The following is a 9,542-nucleotide window of genomic DNA, read 5'->3' on the forward strand; positions in this document are numbered from 1 at the left end:
TATATGCCACTATCCACAGTTTAGTGAAGAGCCAACTAGAAAGGCACTCATCACACAAATGTCTAACTTCTGTCAATAGACTCTCTTTAAAGAAAAATAAGTCCACCGTCTTTGATTCTACATGCATATACCAACTGCTCAGTTCAGCATTTTAAAATTAATTCAAGGTTTAGATATTTCTGGATGAATAGCTAGAGGCAGCAATAGCAATGTTAAATTTGTATGTGTGATTCTAAATATGAAACATCTGGTCTTATGTCTTATTTATTTTGAATTCTTGATATAAGCATAGTCCTGATCCTCACATGACCTTGTAGATTAATCACAGCTATTATTTCATGTCTGTTAGCAAGTGTTAAATAAGTGAATTCTAGTTTAAATGAATTCTGTTTGATGCATTGATACAATTTTCAGTGAGGTTTGTAATTGTGGTGATTTCTCTCAGTTGATCAGTTAACACGGAAACAGAATAGTTAAAATATTCACTTCTTGTGTGGATTCTGCCACTTGTATGCAAGTTATGGAATGTCCCTATATCTGACCCATTCATCTGCAAGTCAGGAGCACTGACATGTTATTTAATGTATGGAAGTTGCATACATGTATGTGTTGAACTATGTACTCTAAAGGTGACTGCTGTTATATAAGCTATAGAATATTAGTCTTATTCGATATTATGCTTGTCTCTTCCAAGTGTTTAATGATTTTTTTTATTCTGTAATTTTTAAAATTTTTTAAATTAATTTATTCTTGTTACATCTCAATGGTTAGTGTTAAATGATTTTAAAATTCATTTTCATCAAAAATTTGCCTCCTGTTACAGCAACAAAGAAGAACTACAGAGCTATAAAGTCACAGGCATATGAATTCAGTCTTGATATCTCCCAACAATTTCCTTGTGCTTCTCAGAGAATGAAAGAACCTAGCAGTAACCTGACTTATTCAAAGTCTTTCAAGGATAAGATGAGTTGACCAAATGCTTGAACCTCCTACCACTATTTTTTGGTGAGGTCAGAAGAAACTTACACAAGAATCTGTTCATTCCCTGTCCTAACTTCTGAAATTTCTGATAGCCAAGCTTTCTTTCTTCTGTAAACACTTACTGGGTTCCTTAACTTCACATTACCCAGAATCCCTTGTCATCTTCCTTCAGATCTATTGTTTCCTACTTGGCATGTGTCTGTCTGTCTGCTTGCCTGCCTGATACCTAATATGATCATTTTTATAATACCTATCTTTACATATGTGTCTATATCTTCTATCTATCGATCAATTGATCTATCCATCTATCTATCTATCCATCCATTCACCTACCCATCTCTCTCTTCTATCCAGTTGTATACCTCATTTCTATCTTCCACTTCTTTATGTTGTTATCAGTATTTCCTAAGTTTTTAAAGGTAAATTATGCTGAACCGGGTGTTTTCTGTGTTGTTCCCAAATAAAACTTCCATGGGAAGAACTATCCCATGTTTGCTTGATCAAAACATGGGTTTGTTTGTTTGTTTGTTTTGTTTTGTTTTGTTGCATTACCACATGTTGTTTAATAGCAGGGTCCAGGCCATAGTTCTCAGATCCTTGCATCTCACATTGCTTCCTCATAAATATCCATGTATCCCCTGCCAAGGTCCCAATCGGAACCGTGATAGTTCCTCTCCAGTGCCACACACTGAAAAGCCATACTTGTGAGTGTACTCAGCACTCACCAGCCTTCACAGACACCAGTTGACTTTCTTAAACAAACCCTCCGAGGTCCTTCAGATAGCTCTGCCTGTAACCCACCTCTGCTTACAACCTACCCTTTACCGACCAGATTACTTTTGGATACTATCTCTTCAACTTCCTTAATCCCCTTCTCAAAATCTTTAAAGCAATCATTAAACCTAAAAGATTTTAAGGAAGATAGCTTTTGAAGGATTCCTTGCTTTTTAAAAAAAAATAATGTATAGTATATATTTGTGTACAGAAAGCATGACGATCAAAGGAAGGAACGACTGAAAATTTTACTCCTTCATTCCATTCATAGCATGAGAGGCCGATTATGTACCATTAACTGGGCGGAGACACAGCAATGAGTGAAATAAAAGTTCATGGTGTCAGGGCTATGAGATAGCTCAGTAGTTAAGAGCACTTGTTGCTCTTGGAAAGGACCCAGGTTTAGTGACCAGCATCCACACCAGGCAGCTCACTGCTGGCTGTAAATCCGGTTCCATAGAATCCAACACCATCTGGTATCTATAGGCACCTTTTTTTCATGTTGTATACATCAATTCATGTAATGGACATACACTAAATAACTAAATAAATAAGTGCCTTCTATCACTGTGGTTTAGGAGAGCAAAATAAACACACTCATTGCTTTTTAAAAAACACATGAGGAGGACAGGAAATCTGACCAAGAAGACAGAGCAATGGACCAGTGGATGGAATGATGGACCAGTGGATGGAATGATGGACCAGTGGATGGAGTGATGGATCAGTGGATGAAGTGATGGACCAGTGGATGGAATGATGGAGCAGTGGATGGAGTGATGGACCAGTGGATGGAATAATGGAGCAGTGGATTGAATAATGGACCAGTGGATGGAGTGATGGACCCGTGGATGGAATGATGGACCAGTGGATGGAGTGATGGACCAGTGGACGGAATGATGGACCAGTGGATGGAATGATGGACCAGTGGATGGAATGATGGACCAGTGGATGGAATGATGGACCAGTGGATGGAGTGATGGACCAGTGGATGGAGTGATGGACCTGTGGATGGAATGATGGACCAGTGGATGGAATGATGGACCAGTGGATGGAATGATGGACCAGTGGATGGAATGATGACCGGTGGATGAAATGATGAACCAGTGGACGGAATGATGGACCAGTGGATGGAGTGATGGACCAGGGGATGGAGTGATGGACCAGTGGATGGACCATGGAACAGAATGATGGTGATTTTTCTAGTGAGATTGTTAGTTCAGAAGCCTGATACTAAAAGCCTAAGTAAATAAAATTAAAGCACATCTATTCTTCAGATGTGAACATTTTTACTGTTATGTCATTTAACATTTTACATGTGCATCAGTCATCTTTGAAATTGTGTATTACATGAGAGCTATCACCAAAATAAAATAAAAAAAAACAAACAAAAAATATGAAGAGGACACACATAAAAATAAAGGAGAAAGTGGAAAAGGATGCAGATTCATTTTATGTAGGCTGTTACATTAAGTAACACATCTCCACTTTCAAGCAAGTACGCTGGAAAGATTATGAAAAAACTTAGACAAAGCTCCAAAACCCTGAAGTTTTTCAAATGAGTACATCAAGTCTGATCTTGAAAACAATCATCCTTGTTAGGAATTTCATTTGTTCCAATAAAGGATTTGTTGGATAGAGAAAAAATATTTTTGACCTGTCAAATGTCTGCTAGAAAACACGTTTTCATAGCATTCTTTACAGAGGGAATGCTAAATAATAGGGCAGATGATTGATTTCTAAATCAAACTATCTTGACTGTGCTCCAGTGTGTCCATACACAACTCCAGCAGGAAAGCCTTGTTATGCTGTGAGACACAGTGTAAACAAGCAAAACAACAGGTGTCACACATCTGCTCTTTTGTCAATCTTGAGACTCTATCTTTTGTCAAGAGGGACGGAAGCCAAAAAAAAAAAAAAAAATCATAAAGAATTTTTAAAAGCTAATAATTAAATGCAACTGCTTTGGAATAGATGTATATTTGTTTTATAACTTCATCATTTATTTTACTATTGAAACTGGAGTAAGTTCACAGAAAACTCCCACAACTTACCCCCTTATATGCTGCACAGAAATCTCTTCTCCTTTATGTTTTAATTACAAATCGTCTTCAATTTCTTCTTCCCTCCTATGTACCTCAGACCTGGAGGTAAGTCTGTCAAAGCCCTTTGTAAGGCATGATGTCATTTGAAACTATGCAGACTTTCTCCACAAAAAGCATTTGTTCACTTTGAGGCCATTTCTAGTCCTGAAACATGCAACAGACTTCTAATTAGACTCCTTTCCTCCACTTTTGTTTCCGCGATTTCTTTTTTTTTTTTTTTTAATTTTTTATTAATTTATTCTTGCTACATCTCAATGGTTATCACATCCCTTGTATCCTCCCATTCTTCCCTCCCTCCCATTTCTATCTCCCAACTGTTGAAAATTGATTCTCTCTCCCTTCTAACAAGGCTTCACCATCCTCTGAGTATTCTGTGAGTACCATCCCAGGTTAGGTTCACCACCCACTGCCTTGTAAGCTGAGTGAACTCCCCTACTCTCTTCAGTGCTCTGTACCACACAGTAATAACTGACAGTGGCATTTTATTCAGTAGTCCCCTGTAATCCTAGTATCAGTGGGTAGCAATGCAACCAACTTGTAGAAGGAATATGGTCTAAGGCAATTTTTTTTAGATGAACGCAAAAGAAATATTGAGAACTTTTGGCCAATATAGTGAGAACTGGACTACTTAAATTCATAGAGGGATACATATAAATAGGAGATTATAAGGAAGTATAGAAAAACTTACTAAGCAGAAGCTTGGTGAGTGTAATTTAGTGAATTTCAAAGATAATAACAGTATTGAAGTTGATTTGTACCCCCCCAACACACACACACACACACACACACACACACACACACACACACACACACACACCACAAAACATATTCCCTGACTACTAACATTTGTACTACTGACCAATTTACTCAAATACTTCAAGGTTCCATAGAACTTCTCCTTCATTTCAAAAACAATGTTCACATCCTTAAAGATGTCAGGTCCCAAATTCTATCTGAGCATATCTAAGCAGTTTTCTCTGTTCTTGACAGCGTGTCTGCTTCATTAACATACCTCTCTGGATGACAGCTCTCTGCACCAGCCTTTCAGATACTCCAAATGTGAGCAGCTGCAGCCGGTGACCTACACTGGTTTCTGACTACAAGCTCTGGTTTTCATAAACACACCACTGCCTATGATACAGTATCACTTAGAATTCCATATTGACATATTTGTGTAGTTTCCCCCAACTCATCCACCGTTTCCAGCTTCTCTCTTATGTGAATGCCTCTGTTGGCCACTCTGATTGTCTTAAAATTGCACAATTGCCTTTGGTTTCTTACACATGGGAGGGGTGTTACCAACTCACAATCTACATGTGGCTGAGATAGGCCTGTTCGTCTACTACCACCATCTCTCTGTTAAACTTAGTACGCAATCTCCTCACTTGGTTTTCTTGCTGTTGGTCTACACAACAGTGTACAGCGCCCGCGGCTTCTCAGCCTCTGCTCTCCAGTGTTTTCATTGCAGGTATGGATCAGCTCTCTTCATCTTAGATTTCACTTCAACTTGTGCTTTCTGATTTCCCAGGCACATGGCCGCTCACCCCTTGACACCCTCAAGCCTTCATACGTGCCCTCCCTCTGTCTTCCCTGCTTGCTCGCCTCTGCTAAGTCTCCCGTACTGCCACCAGGGCCTGCCCGGAATACCTGGGCTCTCCCCACTTGTTCTGCCTTCCACCAGGCACTAGCATTTCCGAGCTGTATATTAGTATATCTATAGCCCTCCTTCTTTTCATGCCTGCTTGATTTTCATTCTTCATTTGGTTTCTGCTTGTGATGCCATTAGTCACATTCCTATGGTTTTCATGTATATTTTCTCCTGTCTCCAGGGCCACCTATTCAGGACCTAACTCTCATTTCTGCTGCTTCAGAAAATGAACAGAAACTTCAGCAAAAAGAGATTAAACTGCAGGGCCAGAAAAACAATAGATGGGACATCTCCATTTCTGATGAATACCATGGGCTTCCTTCCATGTGTGTGGGAAGGACTCGGAGATAACCATGGTTGCACGTGGTAGTCTCCCCTTCCTCCTGGTCCTTGCCTTCCCTGTGTTCAGATGGATTGGCTCTCCTGCTCCATTGTCATAATGTTTTTCTCTTGGGACACCTCACTTAGGTTTCTTCACGCTCTGTGAAATCATTCTGGTTAAAACCCCCAAGGAAGTGCCTGGCAGTTACTTCCTGCATTTTCTCCTCAAGGGAGAACCGCTTTTCTATCCCTGGGAGCTACCTTCTCTGTTGTGCCCTGAAGAATTATCCCTATCAGAAAGCTCCATCCTTTAGACTCAGGCCTGGGGAATTACAGTATGCACCATGAGAACACATAGGCATCCCAGTTCCTCCTTTGCAAGCACCTGGTGAAGAGCTCTCTACTTAGAAAGGGCCCAGCAGCTTTGCTGGTCTATTCAGGAGAGCCCACTGGGCCATCCTTCACAGGCAGGCTTCCTTCTCCTCCCTTAAAGCCCAACTGTAGTCCTTGATTTGTGCAGGAGTGTGGCTTTCAGTAGCTCTTTCTTGGGGGTGGGGAGTGGGCAGATGCAAATTCCTCTAAAGAGCCTTTACCTCCCTCACATCTTTTTGTTCCTTGGACCTCCTCTCCTAGGAGAGATTGGAAGTGAGTAGTCTCTGAATTGGTGGGGTGGGAGGAGACAGCACAATTTATTTCTGTTACCCTAACATTTCCCAGCCTCTAGCTAGGTCTCACATCACCCACTGTCGCAATTCCTAGATGGTTCTATTAAAAGTACTCATTTTCAGATCTGGGTCCCATTCTTTCTACTGCCGAGTACACTCTCCCCCCGAGACCCACCATACGCTTCTCTCTGTCTCCTATGCAGTGGAACCCATATGGGTAACCTGCCCACCCTCTCCACTGGCTCCAGAGCCCTCCACGACCTAGCTGGGGTAAGGTTAGGAGCTTCTTAGCCCGCCTGCTTCAAAGAGGCTAGCTTGAACGGTTGCGCGCTCGGTTCCGGGCCAACAAACTTCTCCTGGACCATGCCGTCGGCTCCCTCCTCCTGGCCTTGGTGGCTGCGGCGCCGGCCAGATTCCCGCAGAGCTAAGGGCCGCGAGGGGAGGCGGGGCGGCGTCCCTTTGCGTTGGGACCCTGACGTCCCCGCGGCGCCCGCGGCAGCGAGGACAGCGGGGATGGCGGCTGCGCTCCGACCGGACGAGCTGCGCACTCTGCGGGCTGAGAAAGGCTTAGGGCCAGGCACTAGGGGACAAGTGCCGGATCCTCACCCCTGTCAGCTTAAACCGAGCTCTGGGACCTCCTGCGCGGGTCAAAGTGGGTAACTCCACGAGAGACCCGGGCGGCCGAGCTTGCGCGTCCTGCCTTCCGCCTGTCCCCAGCACAGCATCCCAACCCCAGACCGCAGCCCCGCAGAATTAGTAGCTTGCTCTGTGTTTTTTACCCCTTCCTCTGTAGCTCGTGTCCTTTTTACCCGGATCAGCATAGCACACACTTCTGCTTCCCAAACCCACCCAGAAAACCCACTGAGAACTAAAGTGGAACGCGTAAGCCCGAGTGACCTGGACGCTCAAACATGAGCTACATTATAGGTAGCATATCAAAGTGGCCTGATCTGGCCAAATGCACTCGGTTCCCTTGGTTCCGCGTGGGAATGCGTAACCGCAGGTGGGCAGATTTAACCCCGAAATATGTGCACATGTATAGCACCGTTTTGACGTTTTCTTTAAAAACAGATGCAGGCAAATGACTAGAAACACAGCATATGACATAGACCAGGCTTGTGTAGGCGACATAAAGAGAAACTGCGGGTGGCACAGCTGCAAAGCTTACCTTGAGTTGGTATCTGAGCCCCTGGGAGGCGCGGTGGAGTCCGGACAGGGCTGCCGCACCACCGCGTAGTGGCCCGCGCCAGCTCCCAGCGAGTGGAAGCGGGACGCATCTCTGCCCTTATTCGTCCCTCCAGTGTGACCCTCCCACTCAGTGAGCACGGAGGACTCCGCAAGGCAGTCTTCAGCCAACTCATGCCCAGGTTTTCCTTGATCACACAGAGCCGGGAATTATGTCTTTCGGGTTTCTGTTTTAATAACAATTTCACTGAAGCAAAGACATTTGGGGGCAGATGCTTTCTCACTTCTGACTAGGAAGAAGTGTCCTCAAAGTGCAATGTGTGGTATACATTCGCAGGTAGATAATTGCTTTTTTAACAGTTGAGCTAAAAATAAAAAGAATATCATGTATGTTTTATTTTTCACTTCCATGTTTGGACTTTATCTAAAGTTAATCGAGTCGGCTTGCCTTCAAATCATCATCCTGCTGGTAGGTTTGTGTCTGCATCCACAAAGGTATGTTGTGACTGTTAAATATATCATGCTTCCGTAGACTACTGTTATCAATATGGGTCTTTTAATTCTTTAAGATCTCTTTCAATATGTGGAGGGGGTGGACACAGCAGTACATACATATCACCAATACGTATATGTATATTTTCAGATCTATAGTCACTCATAGTAGATACACACACACGTGTGTGTGTGTGTGATTCTTTTTTTTTTTTTTTTTATTCTAGAATTTGGAAGATTAAACCAAGGGTTAGACAATGCTTTTTTGTTGTTGTTTTGTTTTTTGTTTGTTTGGTTGGTTGGTTGGTTTTGGTTTTTAAGTTGTGTGTTGTCACAGTTGGAGATAAAAGATGTGTTATTGGCCTATAATTATGGAAATCAGGAAATTGCTACCTCAGGGCCATAAACCTGTTTCACATGATGAGGTTCACAAACCAAGGAACACATAAAATCAAGGTGAAAAGATAAAAATGCTCAGAAAGAATGTTTAAATAGCTCACTTTCACCTCGTTGGAGGGAGACCATTATAGCATCAAACCGGTGGGCTTTAAGCCTACCTTTCATACTAACAAAAACTTACAGTTTTCGAAGTGAGTGCCGTCAACTACCTTCCTGTTGGGATTTCAAGCCATCTGATGTTTTTCTTCCTCATGTGATTTCCATCACTAATTTTTGGTTAACTGTGGGAAAAGGCCAAACAAGGAGGCCACCACAGGAGTCACGTGGCTCAATGGCATTTAAAGGCACAACTCATAAGCCTTCACTGGGCTCCTGGTGAATCCTTCCGGTGGTTCAAGCCTTCTTATTTCTTTTATTTTCTCATTTGTCAATCATACTTGACATACTCATTTATGCCCAGGCTTTATAGTCCAGACTACTAAATTCAGATATTTGCCTCGGATTGATACTCTTTAAAAGAAAACTTTTAAATTGTGTATCAAATGCACAAGTTTTACTCCGTTGTTTCAATAATTTCATAACCTTCAATGTGTTTGTGAAATAGTTAAACACATTTTTGTTTTTATGTCATAATTCTTTTGTTACTTATAATATTAAACCAACAAAATCTTGGACACCTTGAGAAAGGAATGAGTAAAGTTTAGAATTTATCAGTTATGTTCTCTGTTCCTAGACACACATTAAAATATTGCCTCCTTCCTTCCTTCCTTCCTTTCTTCTTTTTTTTTTTTTCCAGAAATTACTTGAATCTAGACTGCTTTTGTGATCTCAACCTATTATATGCATAGATTTTAAAGTTTTATAAAATTCTTTCTGTTGAATTTTAAAGTGTCTTCAGGTAGAAAGACCATTAGGTAAAATACTTTCTCTATTTACCTCAAATACATATAATGAGCCCCTTGATTTTGAAGCTAC

The 9,542-nt window shown here is 41.8% G+C and overlaps 1 protein-coding gene across 1 annotated transcript in view; it reads right to left on the reverse strand.

The window, feature by feature from the left end:
• Positions 1-7,856, reverse strand: part of Col19a1 (collagen type XIX alpha 1 chain) — a 326,054-nt gene extending 318,198 nt beyond the window's left edge. The window contains exon 1 of the mRNA XM_051152999.1: positions 7,660-7,856. The gene's annotated coding sequence lies outside the window, so the exon portion shown is untranslated. The remainder of the gene's footprint in view (positions 1-7,659) is intronic.
• Positions 7,857-9,542: the final 1,686 nt, after the last annotated feature.

The sequence above is a fragment of the Acomys russatus genome, chromosome 11 (assembly GCF_903995435.1).
Source record: "Acomys russatus chromosome 11, mAcoRus1.1, whole genome shotgun sequence".
Taxonomy (NCBI): domain Eukaryota; kingdom Metazoa; phylum Chordata; class Mammalia; order Rodentia; family Muridae; genus Acomys; species Acomys russatus.